Source organism: Theobroma cacao, chromosome 9 (genome assembly GCF_000208745.1).
Source record: "Theobroma cacao cultivar B97-61/B2 chromosome 9, Criollo_cocoa_genome_V2, whole genome shotgun sequence".
NCBI classification, from domain to species: domain Eukaryota; kingdom Viridiplantae; phylum Streptophyta; class Magnoliopsida; order Malvales; family Malvaceae; genus Theobroma; species Theobroma cacao.
In genome coordinates this window covers 17,563,908-17,582,360 of record NC_030858.1, presented here as the reverse complement: position 1 = coordinate 17,582,360, position 18,453 = coordinate 17,563,908, and positions in this window count along the sequence as shown.

Below are 18,453 nucleotides of genomic sequence, written 5' to 3'. Positions count from 1 at the left end.
AAAGAAGCATCCAATGCATATCATGCATTTTATCATATTGTGATAACACATAAACCATTGTATAGCACATTTTCACAATATAAAATCATTTTACTAAAAGCTTGTTCCCAAGGTACATTTTCTAAGACAAGTTGGATAGAATCTTTCATATTCCCCAAAACAAGTTTGAAATGCAAGTCCACTAACCGGTATCGAAAATTCGGATTCCAGGTGCACTCGGACTAATAGCCCTCAAGCGCAATTCCTTTATCTTTTCGGGACGTCTCACTACCTTGACAAATAACAAAGTCGAGGAATTTACTATATTGTCCCTAAATTGATATAAACTAATTTAAATTACTAATGCTTGATACGTAAATGCAAAACTACGTCCGATTACCGCTTAATCGCGGTATCGATTAAATTTGACCGATCACTCGATTAATTGGCGATTATGTCCAAATCACCTCCAAATTAATCCATTTCTCCTCTAATACCTTAGTTTACCACATACCATTTAAATAAAGCCAAATTCAGCATTAGAACCCTCACAGTTCCTTATAGAAAAATTCAGTCATTTGGTGCACTAGCACCGAAAGTTTTCTACATAACCGTTTCACCTTAATTCATCATATTTCCAAGCCATTTTCCTTGAAATAAAACAATCCCCCATTGATATTCAGCCCTCATGGTTCGACCAATAAGGAACCCTAGAGAAATTGAATATTTCCTTTGTGTTTTTGTTCATAACCATGCTTAACTATCCCTAAACACTAACATAGTCTAAAATCAAATTATTCCAACAACAATTCCTCTTCCATACCCATTTTTCGGAATTGAATTCATCATGATAACACAATATCCGACCATGAAAACCAAGAACAAAAGCATGGGTAAGCTAGGTATCAAGGAGAATTAAAGAAATTCTAACTTACCTATCTTGTTTCCTTGATTTTTTCAATTTTTCTTTGAATTTCCACATAGGTTTTCTTGTTTTTCCCTTTGTTCTTCCTTTGTTCTTGTTGCTGGTTGCCTAGGCAGAATATGGTGAGAGAATTGGGGATTTAATGGGCTGATTTCTATAGAAAATAATAAAATAATCAAGCATGCCACGTGTCACATGCTTATTAGTCTAATTTTTTAACTTTTTGACTTTTTCTTCTTAATTTTCCACAACAAATATTCTAGTACTTATCCAATCCTACCACAATTAAAATCCCTTGGTCTTGACAAGTGCTTGGACGAAAAATTTACCGATTTGCCCCATGGATGAAAAAATTATGATTTTACCCTTATACTCCGAAATGCACCGAAATCACATTATTTCTACTTTTCAACCTCAAATAACACTAATATTGATCAATATTAACCAAATGGGGCAAAAAAATCATTTTATAAAGATTCCCGTTTAGTCCTCTAGTGGCAAAATTATCATTTTGCCCTTGTGCTCTAAAAATACCGAGAATCACAATTTTTCACTGCTAAACACCATTTTATACTCTAATAATCAAAATTATATTTCATATAATTATTCTTGGTCAAATGTGATCAAATCTTGGCTAGAAATCTCCATTTAATCATCAAATGGGAAAATGACCGTTTTATCCCTAATCGGTCAATTTTCCTGATGGACTCCAAACTGGACCTTGAACTCCGAATCACTATTCTAAGCCATTCTGTGGGTTTTAAAACTTTCAAATTCCTCTTAGAATTTCTATTTGAACTAGTTCAAGGCTCGATTCAACTTAGTTGTACCACTCGATACAATACCGTCTTTTAATCGAGCTTGACAGGGTTTCACATAACCCTTCATTATTCAACTAAGGAGCTTTTGTTTTGTTGATTAATTGTGGCTTCTTATTCATAAAACTTTTGATATGTCCCTTGGAATAATTTATTTATCATTGGCATACAATTCTTGTCCTACACGCTCAAGTAGAAATATTAGACACAAATGAATGGAAATGTTTTAGTATCATCAAAAACTAATGGAGCCAACAAAATCTCCTTCATCAAGGTTGAACTTAGGTTTTCAATTCAATCTAATAAGTGGCACAGCAACTAGAAGCATTAAGAACAAAATAGAAAAAACAACTTAAAATCATCAAACATAAGCAAAAGAGAGATAAATTAGACTATGTATTGAGTTCAATCATAATTTTAGATAAATATTTAGTTCCTCATCAAGTCACACATCATCATCAAATTAAGTTTAATCATTAAAAACAAATCCAAGAAATAAAAGAATAACAAAAAGATAAACGAACCCAAGAACTGCAGTATTGATCTTCCAAATCTTCTTAAATCCCTTAATTTCTTCTAAGCTTCAATGATACTTTTCTTCAATGATTTTGAGGCTTGAATCTCAGCTCTCAAATTGCTATTTTTTTATTTTCAAAAGTCCTTTGAAAGGTTATTTTTATAGGACTTTTAAGTTAGGCCAAGATGGGTGAAGAAAAAAGTCAATTCGAATAAGGATTTCCCCATCAAACTACATGAGCTATGCCGTACCTCCACCAAGGCCACGGTCTTGACCATTTAATTAGCAAAAATCGTAATTACTCTAAGACTACTATAGTGCTTCAACTTCAACAAGATTTGTCACCACCTTCCAAGCTGAACTGGGAGAAGTGGCAAACATTAAAGTTGTAGCTTGTTCTCTTTTCTTTCCAATGGTTTAAGATTAATCTCATTTGAGTTTTTGTAGAGAGAGTTATGGTCGAAATACCAAAACATATGCAATGAAAGTTTACACCATGTAATTGCTCTCCTTTTTCCATTAAAAGTCTTCCTTCATTAAACACCTACAAAAGCATAAATAAATCAATAACAACCTATCTTAATCACATTAACAGCAATTTAAGTATAAAATTAACAAAGATTAGATTGACTCACCTAAATTAATTAACGTAAAATAATTTAAATAAAACTTACTAATTTATATATATTATCACAAGAACTAAGCTAAATTACTATCAAAATTAAGTCCAAATAACGCTATATAATAGAGGTAGCAATAACCCTTACATAATACATAATGGATTCTTTCTTTTTAGTGAGATTAAGCGAAAACCCTTACAATGGTTTTTTATGGGATCAAGCGATAACCTTTATAATAGTTTTTTACAAGATCAAGTGATAACCTTACAAGATAGCTTTTCAAGGTTAAGTTAGAACCTTTACAAGATGTGTGCATAAAGGAGTAATAGCAAATATTTGCCTCACAAAGGCTTGATGCTAAAGATTTTAGCTTTGTTATAGTGAGAGAAAAAATTTCAGCTTGATTGAAGGAAGGATTCAATTTTGAAATCATGGAGGAAGACCAAAAAGATGCTAGAAAGTGACAATGAGCTTTTGGGTAGTCTTTTTAGGGTTTGAAGCTTTAGTTCAGCTCTTCTCTTTTACTTCAAAATGCCTCAAATGCATCTATTTATAGATAAGGCGTAGTTCAGAGTTGTTAGACATAAGTTTCAATCAAATTTGGCCATTGCTGAAGCTTGAGGGTTGACTACAATGCTTCAAGGGTCGACTATGTTCTTCAAATTTCTCAATTAGGCTTTCATAGTCAAGTACAGTCTTTTTCTAGTTGATCAACTTTCAAAGATCGTGCATTTTCAAATCTAGCCTGTTATAGTTGACTGTGCTTCCTTTATAGTCAGCTATGTTTATGTAATCTTGACTTTTTGGGCCTTTAACTTGTCAGGGTCGACTATTCCTCCTCTGTAATCAACTATGGCTATGTAATCTTGACGTTTCTTGCATTTTGACTTGTCAAGGTCGACTATGCTTCCTCTATAGTTAACTGTGGCTGTATAATCTTCAAGTTTTGCACTCTTTCACCCTTAGATCGACTTGAACTTCTCTAGGATGAACTTTTGACTTGTGTCTTGAGGTTTCCTTAGCGTTTTGGTGCGTTTCTTTAGCTGTTTCTTCCTTACCTTGCACCTATATTCAAATAACATTTGAAGGCATGTTTGCTCTTGTATTTTTAGCTAAATATACATTGTTTAAAGCTTATAAGGTGTTTTCTAGTGATGCATGGCTTTCCAAACAAATATGTAACCTTAGGGGACTGAAAATTTATTTGAGACAATTTCAAATGCTTGACATTAAGCTAAAGAAAACATGTGTTTTTGGTCAAATCAAAACATGATGCAACTCAAGGCTAACATTGTTCATGACTAAAAATTCTAAATTTAAGCATAAAAGGAAGTTAAGCTGACTTGTCCAAATTGAAAATTTTAGCATGTGTTTTTTTTATCCTTTTAGTGCAAAATTGTTTTGCATTATTTCTAGAAAATTCCAAAATTGATTTCACCATGAATTGTTCATGTGTGAGGTTGGAATTAGGTCAAAAATCAATTTGAAAGGCAACTGAAAAAATGCTACATTTTAGAAGTTTTTCCATCTAGTGCTGTGAACACCAAAGAGCAAAAGTTGCTCCAAAGACCATTGCACATGGTGGCTTGAATTGCTATTGGCTGGTTACCACCAACCTGCAATTGAGAGGTAAGTTGCAAGGCAGTGAGCAATGGTTTGCAAAGATTCATTCCTTGGCTGATCTTTGAATCCTTAAGTTTTAAGGATTTGCACCTAAAATCAAGAATGTGATCTTTGATTGATTTCTTTCAATAATTTGATTAGATCAAATCTACAAATCAATTGGTCTTCTTCATTTGGATAAGGACCCCCTAAATCAAGGGATTGTTATTTAAATTGGTTAGTATCTATTTAGATTAGATGAGCTTTATTAAAAATGGCAAGTCATCTTGTGAAAATGACATCCTAATCCAATTAAGAAAGCCTTTTAATTAAGAAAAGTTTACTAATGAATTAAGACTTTTAATAAAGATTAGAACTCTAAAATTAGTAAATGGATAATGCAAGATTATAAAATGGATACGGACTTTTCTAAAATGCTTAGGATGAGTTTCTAGATTTAGAAAGTTTCTTAAAGTGTTTAGGGTAATTATGGAAAGTTTCCTTAAACATTTTTGACATATTTAGAATTTTCCTAAAATGTTTAAGATACATGTTTGGGATCATGAAACCTTCCTAAATGGTTTAGGATGGATACTCAAATTAGGAAGTTTCCTAAAAAGGTTTAAGTTTCTAATTAAAGAAGTTTAATTAGAAAGAACTTACTAATTGAGTTAACTTAAAGATGATTTCAACTATCTAAAGGTCTTGATATGATCAAATCCTTTACTAAGTAATTTTTAAAAAATGATTTTCTACAATTACTAAATCTTTTCAAGCCTAGCACCAAATGATTTGAGCTATGATCCTTAATTGTTGAGTGACATTTTTCAAATGAAATGCAAGATCATCATCATATCAAGCATGTTTACCTTATATGTTCATAATCAAATTGTGGATGTATGAGGATGGTTATGGACTATAGACTCAATGTGATTGTAATGTTTGGTTAAATGGCCATTTATGAAAATTTTTGAAATAGGGTCTACGCACCTTGCCTTATTTCTTACTCTCTGAATTTGTAAAATTCTTTCCTTATCTTTCTCCCCTCGAATATAACTCGAGGTTTCTACATTAAAATGTAATTAGTAATAGGGTTAGATTAGGAAAGGAATTTTTTAAATCCGAAGATGGAGATCCAAGGTGCCATGAAGAGCAAAGGAGGGTGAAACTAAAGATTATAACGTATAATATATGTTATCCCCTAGGATTTGACCAACTTTTTTTTTTTTGTGGCTCAAGGAAACAAGAGTAGAAAAATCCATAGCCATCCTAATAGAACACCTTGTGATAGATTTACTTTATGTGATAATTTAAATTCTATACATGCTATACAATATGAGACCTTAATAAAATTGAAAAAGATAAAAAAAAGTTTCTCACTAAATATTAAGTCACATTCCATGCATGGTCAATATGCCTTCCACCTTCATAGTAAAAAGCAAAGTTCTTCTTATCTGAGGCTTGTTAAGCAAACTCAAGGTCAAACTTTATTAGGAATATGTTTATACTATGAAGGGTGTCTTACTCAACTAGTTTCATAAAATCCAAATGCTTGGAAACTTAGTTATTATGAAACTAGAGGCAATGGCCAGGCGAAACATAGATGATATGTTTAGGCAAAGAGTTTCCACTTGGCTGATATAGGAGTTGTATAGAAATACAATTGGTAAACTAAGTTAGCTTCCTAATCCACCTATTATGGCTTGTCATAACGTGTGAGTCTTGGAACTCAATAGTTTGACTTAACAAAGAGTTGCCATCAATATTTTTTATTTAGGTACAATGTATCACCCAAGTTTATGTATTTTTTTTAATGAGGTTCTAGGCTTGACTTAGGTTCATTTAGAAAATAAGTTTTAATTTACGAAAACATATTTGAGGTTCAGAAGTTCACTTACGTGTGAGGGAAGTATTAGCAGCCCCACAGCGCCTATTTAATTGGTACCCTATCAATTATGTGTCCTTTCCTACTTTTATGTTGTTAGCTTTTCAAAATAAATAAATAAAAATTCTTGATATTGAAAATTTTCCAAAATCTCCAAACACCCATGGCATAATTTTCGAAAATTTTCTCAACTAAAAATTCTCAAGAAGCCATTTTTTGGCATTCTTGGGATTTCGTCATTAGAGAACTTATTTATTTAATTTTATAATTTTTATCTTTTTTATTTTATTTAAATTCTTTGATATCGAAAATTTTCTAAAATCTCCTAACGCTAATGGCATAATTTTGGAAAATTTTCTTATTTCAAAATTCCCAAGAAGCCACTTTTGTCATTCTTGAGATTTCATCATTGGAGAGTTTCCCTAAATTTATGTCAACTCCTAATTTTTAAATGTCCCCTCAAAATCAAAATCAAAAATAAAAATAAACTCACCTAATTAGGCTGAAAAACCCAAAGAGAAAAACCAAACTATTAGGCCAATGTTACCCAAATAAGTTCACATGGGCCAAAATACCAAGTGTGCAATGTCAAAAATGAAAAGCTATCTCTAAACCCTATTTAAGAAACTAGGACACTCGTTTTGCTTCTCTTTTTCTTTCTCTCCCTTAATCAAGATAATTTCTTTAGAAACTAAATTAATTCTCCTAAATCTAAAAAGAAATTGAAACCCAAAACCCCCCAAAACTCAAAAAAATATTTTTTCTCTCCTCTGAATATTGGTTTTTCCCAATTTTTTCTTTCTTTTGTATCTATGTGTCACATCCCATTTCCTGGTGGGATCATGACTAGTGCATGGACCCAGACGAGTATAACCCGTTAGGCCTAAGCAAGCCTCTTTTCATGATCACATGCAAAAACATCATATAACATCCATTAACGTACGTAATCATAGTACATACATTCATCAAACTCATTATATAACTAAGGAACTTCTCAACTTAATTATATAAGCTCAAGCATTCGGTATACATATATATATGTATGAAAAAGTGCCACTATTATAATGCACATTAACACTTGCTATCAACAACACCCTCGAGCGTCCATGTAGGCTCTTAACCCATCATCATAATCTCATACATAACATTATCAATAGAAAATGCCCAACATTGGCAACATAAACATAAACATGTTCATAGTCTGTAAACACAAACATAAAGTAAAAGACCGACTCATCAGTGGAACATGACTAACCTTCTAGACATCAAGTGGCTGTTAGACACCTACCAAAGAGTGAAAACCGAACACTGATATCCATGACACTGGCTGCTATCAGATGCAATCACTAATTTGCAACAAAATAAATGGGAAAACTAATGTGTGAGTCCCAAAAACTCCGTGAGTGAATATGGGAAGGGGACAAGCCAAGGGATAAGATTATTTCATAAACATGTACTTGTAATCTCATGTCTTTCATAAACAATTTAATCATATAATTCATAAAACATGTTATTTGAACACATTTGAATAGTATTCGTATGAAAACATGTCAGTAATGACCTTTGAGAATCCTTTGTCTTTGAAATTCTCATCAAATTCAATCAAACAACCTATTCTATGCCAAAACTATCGATACATTCTTGAATGTATCAATACTTTCATAAATCTATTGATACATTAGTAAAATGTATCGATACATTTCACACAAAAAGCCTTTTAAAGCATTCTGTTTAAAATGTATCAATACATAACCCATATGCATTGATACTTTAGCCTAGAACCCATATTTCTGGGCAAAATCCTCCATTTTTACCATTGCTTAAGTTCCCTTACTTCTTGGGACTTTCTCTAAGGCTCAGTCTTCTTCACTAAGTACATTTTCATGTCATCATAGAGTACAGATCATGGACCATGCTTAAACAACATTAGTATGCAACATGCCATAAACATAATAATTGTGATCATTCCATTAACATTAAACTCATACTTTATAATGATGTGTCCCCCATCAGCCTTGGGTTGGCAATGTATAGTCCTATTACTCCTTGGACATTTATGATGCATCATAAAAGTGAAGTCGTCACGTGCACCCTTTAAGAATGGAATCAAACACACTCATAGAGTTCTCATACTCGTAGCATTAAGTATGTAGAATGTCCTTCACATACAAGCTTACTCATCTCATAAGGTATATGGAAAACACATGATATACATAATCTCATGGCATTCATCATGCCTTTTCAATAATCTCATGTAGTTTGTGAAATAGACATCATATAAATAATTTCATAGCATTAATCACATACTTAATCACCTCATATGGCATATGGAATTTACATCATTTACACAATCTTATATCATACATCATGCATACTTAATCACCTCATATGATATATGAAATTTACATCCTACACATAATCTTATGACATTCATTATACCGAATATGCACGTTACAATATCTATAAATAAACATACAATATCTCGTACCCACACTTCTCCAAAGAACGGAGTAATCGAGTGGACTTCAAACATAAGGTGCTTGTCCCTTATTGTTGAAAAATAATATGTAGTGGAATATCTACATACGTAGTAGATTCGTAAATAATTTGTAAACCATTGTATCAATCATATCACAATCACTAAGAATTTATTTATTTTTTTTAGAAAATCATTATTTCTTTCTTGAAACTCACATCCTTTGCTAAATCATTTTAAAGATATCATTCCAACATACATACATAATCCTTTTCATAGAAATCATGCTAGCTTTACATATCAAAGTAATTTGAAAGTCATGTATCCACTCACCTAGTTAGAGATTCGATTCCTAGCTCCAATCACAACTCTGTTTCAATGAATCTATGGAGTTTTCAAGTGTTCCTATCATACAACAATCATCACAATCATCTCCTAGAATAAAATCTCACAATAATCATTTTAGGTACTTTCGAAACTACTTGCTTTTAGCTAAACTAATGTTCTAGCTAAAACACCCACACTTAAAATCTCATAAATATTTCATCCTTATCTTAGGTGAGCTTTGATGCTAGGGAAAATCATTAAATCTTTGAGCTTTAATGTTCAACAGAAAATCTGGGCATAAAAATAATATTTTTAGTGCTGAAAAATTCATAAATCAAGACTTAAAATTAAAAGATGTCATCTTTATTTGAAAAACCCAAAACCAAGCTTCCAATCTTCCAAAACGATGATTTGTTGAGAAAGCTTAGAGTTGCTGAAAAACTGATGAGAGAAGGCTTAGAATGAAAAACCATTGGAGTTGGGGTCATATTTGTACTATGGGATGTGAAATACCCTTTACCCTTTTTATTTTTTCAAAAAGTGGCAAAGTGTATCGATATATTCGCCCATGTAATGATACATTTAGTTTTGGAGAAAATGTATCGATACATTATGAACATGTATCAACACATACTCATCAGAAACCCTTTTTGGACTAAATGTATTGATACATCATGAAAATGTATCGATACATTTGAGACAGAATGCAGTTTTTTAGGCAAATTGCCTATAAAAACCTGCACAACTTATTTACATTAAATACCACTTGAGTAAATGTCCTTTTTACTTACGATATTTAATGTAAATAAGTAAACAACCCCCCATTTGGATTCAATAAAAATATAAAAAAAAATCAAAATCCAAAAGAATCAAAATCTAATTTTTGGTTTCAAAAACAAAATCCAAAAAGTTCAACTAAAATTAAATTTGTGGTTCCCATTTACCATAGAAAACATACTCCAAAAATTATGAAAAACTCATTTTTGTTCATCTAAAAATCAAAGGAATCATTACCACCAATTTTTATTTTCAAATGATTGTTCTATAAAAATCATATATTTTAACCCCTTCTAAACTTAGAAAATTTTCTGCTTCAAAATGACAGACAACATAAAGTGTCAATAAATCTTTTTGAAGGTTAAAACAAAGTTTGATGTTCAAAATATGTAATGTGTATGCTCACCTAAGAATTTCCTAACTTATCTTCTTACTCAATGTGGGATTTCACATTGTGTGTCCTTCTGGCCCTAATGCTTGGGTATGTTTATAACCAACATGTTCTATTCCTTTTTGAATTAGTATCTTGAGTTTTGATTCAATCTCACTTAATCTCTCATCAAATTGTTAATTTAATCTAGGATTAGGACTAGTGCTAACATATCTTTATCTTTTTCATATTTATCTCTCCCTTTTTGTTATTATTTTTTTATTTTTATATTTTCAAAATTCACCAAACACCTTGGACAAAATGGAGTGTCTACATGACTTGTTGAGCAAACTCAAGGTCATGACTAGAATGGATGGGATCCTAGCCCACGAGAATCCTTGTAAAGATTTCTTGAGGTGATATGGAGGGTTATCATCTTAATAAAATAGTGGGAGAAACTTTTAAGATAGTAAAACCTTATCTTAAATTATGTATGCATGATAATTCAAATGTGCTTAATTTATTTGTATTTCTTGGTTACTATTACTGCCACGGATAATCATTTGTCACTCTTAGATGCATAAAAGATGCAAAGCAAACCCACTACAACAAACCTTTCTGAAAGGGACCAAGATTTTAGAAATGTTCTTAACCAAAAGGTTGTCTATCTATAAAAAGCTTTGCCATAAGCCCTTGTTGAGGTAAATGGTGATGAAACATGGGATGCTCATTAGACTCGCTAAGCCATATATATGATATTGGCTACTATGAGTCTAAAGTTTCAAAAGCAACATGAGAACATGTATGCACGAAATGTATGATTTTGCAATTGAACGAATTAGTCTATAAGCAAGGTCGTACATTAAGGTATGAGATACCATAGAAATTGTTTCTACGTGAGAAGACAGAAGATAGTTTTGTTTCAACTCATGACTTAAGGTTGCTAGGCTTTATACTAAAGCTAGAGCATTGGGGTTATCATGAATAATGAACTAATTATCGGCTTTATTCCATAATCTCTACCAAACACAAGTCATATATAGGAGTGAGCTTCCATGAGATGGAATTTTCATTGCCTTACTTTTGAACTAGGAAGACAACAATGATAAGGGCACTAACTTCAGAATTATTCTCAAGCATCTTTATAGTAAAGATAAACAAAAAAGGAACTAAACATGTTTCCTTGACAAAGTTAAAGAAGAAGAAACTTATAGAAGTTTCAACTTGAACAAAGTTTATGATTTCAAAGTTTATGATTGAGTTATGAAATCCCTACCATTGTACCAACATCATTAGTTTTTGTGTCACAACCCAATTCTCGGGCCATGACCAGCGCAAGGACCCAATAGGCATAGCCCACTAGGCCTAAGCAAGCCTCTCAATATGCACTTGTATATTAACCCATCTATCTAGCATATTTCTTTAAGATCTGTACTTAGTAGTGTTCAAATGCCGATTTCTCCAAATCCACTCATGAAACCCAATTGAATGCTCACATTAGCATCATAATTCAAATCATACATAAATAGTTGTCAATATATCTTTGCAAATTCACATGAAACATATACAAAGACTTTGACCTTCAACGGAGTGACTTTGGATGGGGAGATATGACTACTAAGTGTCAAGATACCTACCTAAGGGATGGGGGTACGTAGACACCTCAATCTACGTATCAACTACCACTGAATCTGAAAGCATGAAGTTGAAAACGTGAGTATAAACTCAGTGAGTAAACATAGGAAGGGAACAAGCATACCATAAGGAATGTTTATCGAAATCATGATGCACTCATTTTCTCAAAACAATGTAATTTGTTCTAGTTCTTATAGAACTCCTCATGTAAACCCCTCATGAGTAAATCACTTAAAAGATCCATACTCAACTATGGTACCAAAGAATCGAAAAATATAGCAAAACCCACAAGTTAGCCAAAATGGACAGAAAGTTTCTCGTTGCAACGAGAACCAGGTCTGGTGAAGGCTCTCAAACTTGAGAGTTTCTCACTGCAGCGAGAGTCAGAACATCAAGGAAAAAGTCTCATTTTCCTTTAAAACAAGCCATCCTGCTAAAATAACAATAGCAATATGTAACACATGTAAACTCCCAAATTTCAACAAATCAAATGCTCACATATTGACATTTACAACCATATACCATATATGTATTTATATATATCAATCATCACATACACCCTCCCATCATCATCATCTCATATGCAACGGCTAACACGTACTCCCACTCGCATATAGCCGGGTCAGCAACAGCTTATGTGCACTCCCACTCACACATAGCCGGGTCAGCAACGACTTATGTGCACTTCTACTCGCACATAGCCGGGTCAGTAACGGCTTATGTGCACTCCTACTCGCACATAGCCGGGGTAGCAACAGCTTATGTGCACTTTCACTCGCACATAGCCGGGTCAGTAACAGCTTATGTGCACTCCTACTTGCACATAGCTGGGTCCATATCAACATGCAAAGAAGCATCCAATGCATATCATGCATTTTATCATATTGTGATAACACATAAACCATTGTATAGCACATTTTCACAATATAAAATCATTTTACTAAAAGCTTGTTCCCAAGGTACATTTTCTAAGACAAGTTGGATAGAATCTTTCATATTCCCCAAAACAAGTTTGAAATGCAAGTCCACTCACCTTACTATAGCGGGATATTACATCGCTATTTGATCGAAGGTGTCTCTAACTATTTTCATTGGCCAGTCACTCGTTATTTGCTCCGACATGCCCCCACAATACTCTAACTTTATCTTTGCACTTCCTAGCAATAATACGAACTCAATATATTTAATTACATATGTATACGAGTAGCACTTTAATCAATTAATCCTTACTTAAATTTATATTTTTCCTCCTATCATGAAACCATCTTTAATTAACTCACATCTTAATACATTTTTACTAAAATTACTTATATCCATTGCTTACGTAATTCCTTAAATTATATCACCGGCAACTTAATTATGATGTCATGTGTCTACTTCAGCCTTTCTAAATAATTTCCACCCAAATCCATCTTATATTTCCACACATAATCCACATATATGGCAACAACAATCATTCTCACTTTCACTCGATTATTTCCTAATTTACACACATCGTTATCTATCTAACTTTCAATACTTTGTTTCTCAATCCTCCATCCAAAATATTCCTTTTTCATTTCTTGCAAATGACATGCCATATAATCTTAACAATTTTCAACTAGCTTATGCAAGTAGATCCTTTCAACAACCATAATTTCTCACAATATTCAACTAACCGTAGGCTTTAAAACATAGTGTTAAGCTTACCGCTTTCCTTTTCCACTTTGAGTCTTTCATGTTCCCATGGGTTTATTGGCTTACATGTTATCAATTTTTCTCCAATCAAGCCAATCTTTGCTGCCACAAGAGATTTCTCTAAGTCACTAACTCATTTTCAAAGACTACTCGAGCCAAAAACAAGAATTCTTGCTGTTCCTTGCTTGAATCACAAAAACCAAGCTTTTTTTTTCTTTTATCTCTTTTTCTTTCTTCTTCTCCTAGAGTTTATATGTGCTGGAAATTGGGGTTAGAAGTTGTAACTTTGGTGCACAAGAAGTTGGAAGAAGAATGAGGTAAGAAGAGACAAGAAATGAAAAGAAAACAAGGAAAGAAAATGAAAGAAAATTAGCTTTCCATGGGAGAATGAGAGAATGGCGTTGGAATCTTCAAGAATGAAGAAGAAAATATCTTGCTGGGAGGATAAGGACTATTTTGGGCTGATAAGGATGAGAGTCAAAGCTTCCTTTGGAAGCTTTGACCAAGCTTTTGAGTAAAATTACCGTTTTACGCTTTTTATTTCTTTCCATTTTAATTTAGTCCTCCCAACACTCATTTACTCCAACTTCCTTCTATTATCTTCTTCTACACATGTACAAACAAAGTATGAAGTTTGTACTCCAATGCAGTGTCCCCATAATATTTAAAATATTTATTTGCCCACACTATCTTTACTTAATAAAGACACGCTGCCCCATTAACATCATTTTTCTCCAAAATTCTCTCATTCTTTTTCTCCCCCACTTAGATTGACCATATACCCCTTCTTCATGGAAAATTTTGACACTAAATAAAATATTAATAATTTAATAATATTTTATTAATAAAATATTATTTTATTCCAAAATTTTTCTCTTGTCTCCTCTTGTCCCCTTGGTACCCAAAATACCTTATTAGGCCTCAATTGACTTTCGAATCACTTTTTATCTCATAAATTCTTCTTTGATAAAAATATCATTATTTTATTATTATTTCCTCGTGTGTAGAATATTTTATCCCAAACTATTCCTTTCATCTTTCATCATTTCTAAACATCATAATTAACCTCAATTGGCATCCAGTAAGTTTTTATTAGTCACCATATCAAAGTACGGGGTATTATATTTTGACACTAGATATGGGTTGCAATTATGTAATGACATAAAAGCACTAAACAGTAATAGTGAATTAATGCTCAATATAGATGTTGAGACAATTAATATTAGATAATCATGTATGTTCTTAATTATGGCATTGAAGTCTTGGTCATTAAAGTAAGAATTAAAGTATTAAGATAGTGATTTGCAATCACAAATGAACTGGTAATTCTTATCTACGTGACCAAATCACTCTTAATGTAAAATTGAATGACTTGGCATGTTAAAGGTTTCATTCATATATATGTAGACAAACCATTCAACATAAAATGCTATAAGGAAATGTTCCTATTTCATTAACTTTACACATGACCAAATTAAGATTTTATATTATATTCTTAACGAAATATAAATTTGAATTGTTTGAAATGTTCATAGAATTCAAATATAAGATCATGTGTAATATAGAGTGTGAGATATTCTTACTTTGACGAGATCTTAGTGAACGCTACTTGCACTTATAGTTAATTGATTATTGTAAGAAATGAATAAGATTCATTCAAAGATAGAACTCTCTATTTGAACAAACATAAAGATGTTTATTCAAAGGAGGAAAGTGAATACATATAAAGACATGATTTGTTCCATATTCCTTCAATGATCTTAGCCCATTGAAACATTCCAAATATGAAAAAAGGATTTCAAATCAAAGTTGTAAGAAAATCATCGACATTTGATATAGGATGAATTTGTGTTGCTTAAAACTTTGACATACATAAAAAGTGTATGTGTTAGAGCCCAATTTCTGAGCCATAACCGGCGCAAGAGACGAATGGGCTCAACCCACAAAGCCCAAGCAAGCTTACTTACATGATCTTATATGTTAATCCATATTCCTTTAGAATCCGAAATTCATAATGCTTAATTACAATTCCTTTGAAAATAACTCATAAAACCTAGTCATGTATTCATAACGGCATCATCAACCAGTATATACATACATATAATTTGATAAGTGAATCTCAACATTTCATAACAAATAGTCATATAAATGTAGTTAGAACTTGACCGTCAGCGGAGTGACTCTGGCATGGTTGCTAACATTTAGTGTTACGTTAAACCTACCGAGCAATGTACAGGGAGAAGCACCTCATCCTAGGATCCAATCACCTTTAACTCAGGAAACCGTTTTCCTTTTCCACTTTTAGTCCTTCATGTACCCATGGGTTTATTGGCTTACATGTTACCAATTTTTCTCCAATCAAGCCAATTTTTACGTTCCTTGCTTAAATCACCAAAACCAAGCTTTTTCTTCCTTTCTCTCTTTTTCTTTCTTCTCCTCCTAGGGTTTTGGTGTGCTGGAAATTAGGGTTAAAGGCTGTAAATTTAATGCTCAAGAAGTTTGGAGAAGAAAGGAAAAGAAAACATGGAAAGGAAAGTGAAGAAAACTTGATTTCATGGTGGATAAAGAGAAAATGGCATGGAAGCTTCAAGAATGGCATGGAGCATGGATGAAGAAGAAGAAAAATCTACTAGGGGTAAGGATAAGGTCAGTCTTGGCCTAAAAAAAATAGAGTCAAAGCTTTGGAAGCTTTGACCGAACTTCACATAAAATTACCGTTTTGCCCTTTTTTGTTTCCTTCCATTTTAATTTTGTCCTCCCAACACTCATTTAACTCAAATTTCCTTCTATTACCTTCTGCTACACATGCACAAACAAATATGAAGTTTGAACTCCAACGCGGTGTCCCCATAAGATTTAAAATATTTATTTGCCTGCGCTATCTTTACTTAATAAAGACACGTGGCCCCATTAACGTCATTTTTCTCCAAAAATCCTCTCATTCTTCTTCTTCCCCACTTAGATTGACCATATACTCCTTCTTCATGGAAAATTTTGAAACTGAATAAAATATTAATATTTTAATAATATTTTATTAATAAAATATTAATTTATTCAAAAAATTTCCTCTTGTCTCATCTTGTCACCTTGGTACCCAAAAGACCTTGTTATGCCTCAATTGACTTCCAAATCACTTTTTATCTTGCAAATTCTTCTTCGATAAAAATATCATTATTTTATTATTATTTTCTCGTGTGCGGAATATTTTATCCTAAACTATTCCTTTCATCTTTCATCATTTCTAAACATTATAATTAACCTCAATTGGCATCCAATAAGCTTTATTAGTCACCATATCAAAGTACGGGGTATTACAATCTCCCCCACTTAAATAGAATTCGTCCTCAAATTCTCTTTAACATCGGGTTATTAACCTCACTCAATGATCATATTCCATTTCCTTCTTCGTAGGGAATTTTGATTTACGCGCCTCATTATCTTCAATTTGACTAGAACACTTTACGAGGTCAGGGTACGTAACTTATATCTATTATCATCCTTGAGTCAAAACCATGGTACCCTCCTTAATTATTCTTTCTTATCACTAAGATCCCAAGTATGCCTTCAATTCCGTCATTAACCTCAAACATATCTTTATTTCGATTCTTGTTAAACCTTTAGTCATTCAATCACCTCGTTTACCTCCAGTTCGACTAGAATGCTTCACTTATGTCTGTTATCATCCTTTAGAATCAAATCGGCATTGCCCTTCACAATCATTATCTCTTATTTTAAGATGTTGAGTATGCCATTATCCCCATTATTAAATTTGAACCATAACTCCATCTTGATCATACCGATTTTAATCACATTTTATGCTTACTATGTATACCAATCACCATCTTATTATTTCATTTCTTGTCAAACTTCTCAACATTCATTCATCTTATCCTCATACACCATTATATGACTTATGGCATCATAAAATGCCCTATTTATTCCTATACATATTTTCAACATTCTAGGGAGTTGAATCTTTCAACCGTTCCCTCATACTTCATGTCCCTTTTTTTTCGTATTTATGCAACTTAAATCTTCGTAATCATATCAGTCCATCTTGCATGGCTTAATCACGCCATAGATTACATTTCCTTGACATCATTTCCTTCGATATTTCTCCAAAATTTCTTATATCAATATAGTTCTACTTTTGATGGTATTTCTTATCATTGTATTATCCATACAACTCATCAAATATATCGAGTTCAAATCTTGAATCTCTAAAAATAGTTCTTCATTTTAGTTGGCCACGTCATCAATCCCACACATACATATGTACATGCACTTCTAATGTCAATATTCTTGATTGTGCGTAGGGATCATTGTGTTCAAGTGTCTTTGGACTAAGTTTCCTGTTATTTGTTCTTTTCCATAATCAAGATTCGCACAATAATTCTCATATTTAATCTATAAACATTGGGGTATAATCAATTTCAGATTACCCTTTTTATATGTTTAAATCACTATTTCACTTGCGTTTACCATAAGTTATCTCTTACATAATCCGTACGAATTCTCATTATGCCTACACAAAACTTCACATCATTTACATGCTTATACTCCTTTTTTATCATTTCCAATTATATACTTAAGTTTCATTGTATTATATATATATCCTTGCACCATAATGTCATTAGTCACATTTCACTTACTAAATATTATTTTCATTATCTTGCAATCCAGTATGCGTATATGCTTTATAACCTCATTGATCCTTTAAAGATTCATTTTTACTTGATCATTGAATCTTATGCAATACCACAATCCCTTCAAGTCATCCCTGTTTCTCAATTATCTTTCATGCCTCTAACACGTATATTATATCCTTTTTCCAATTCGTGACTA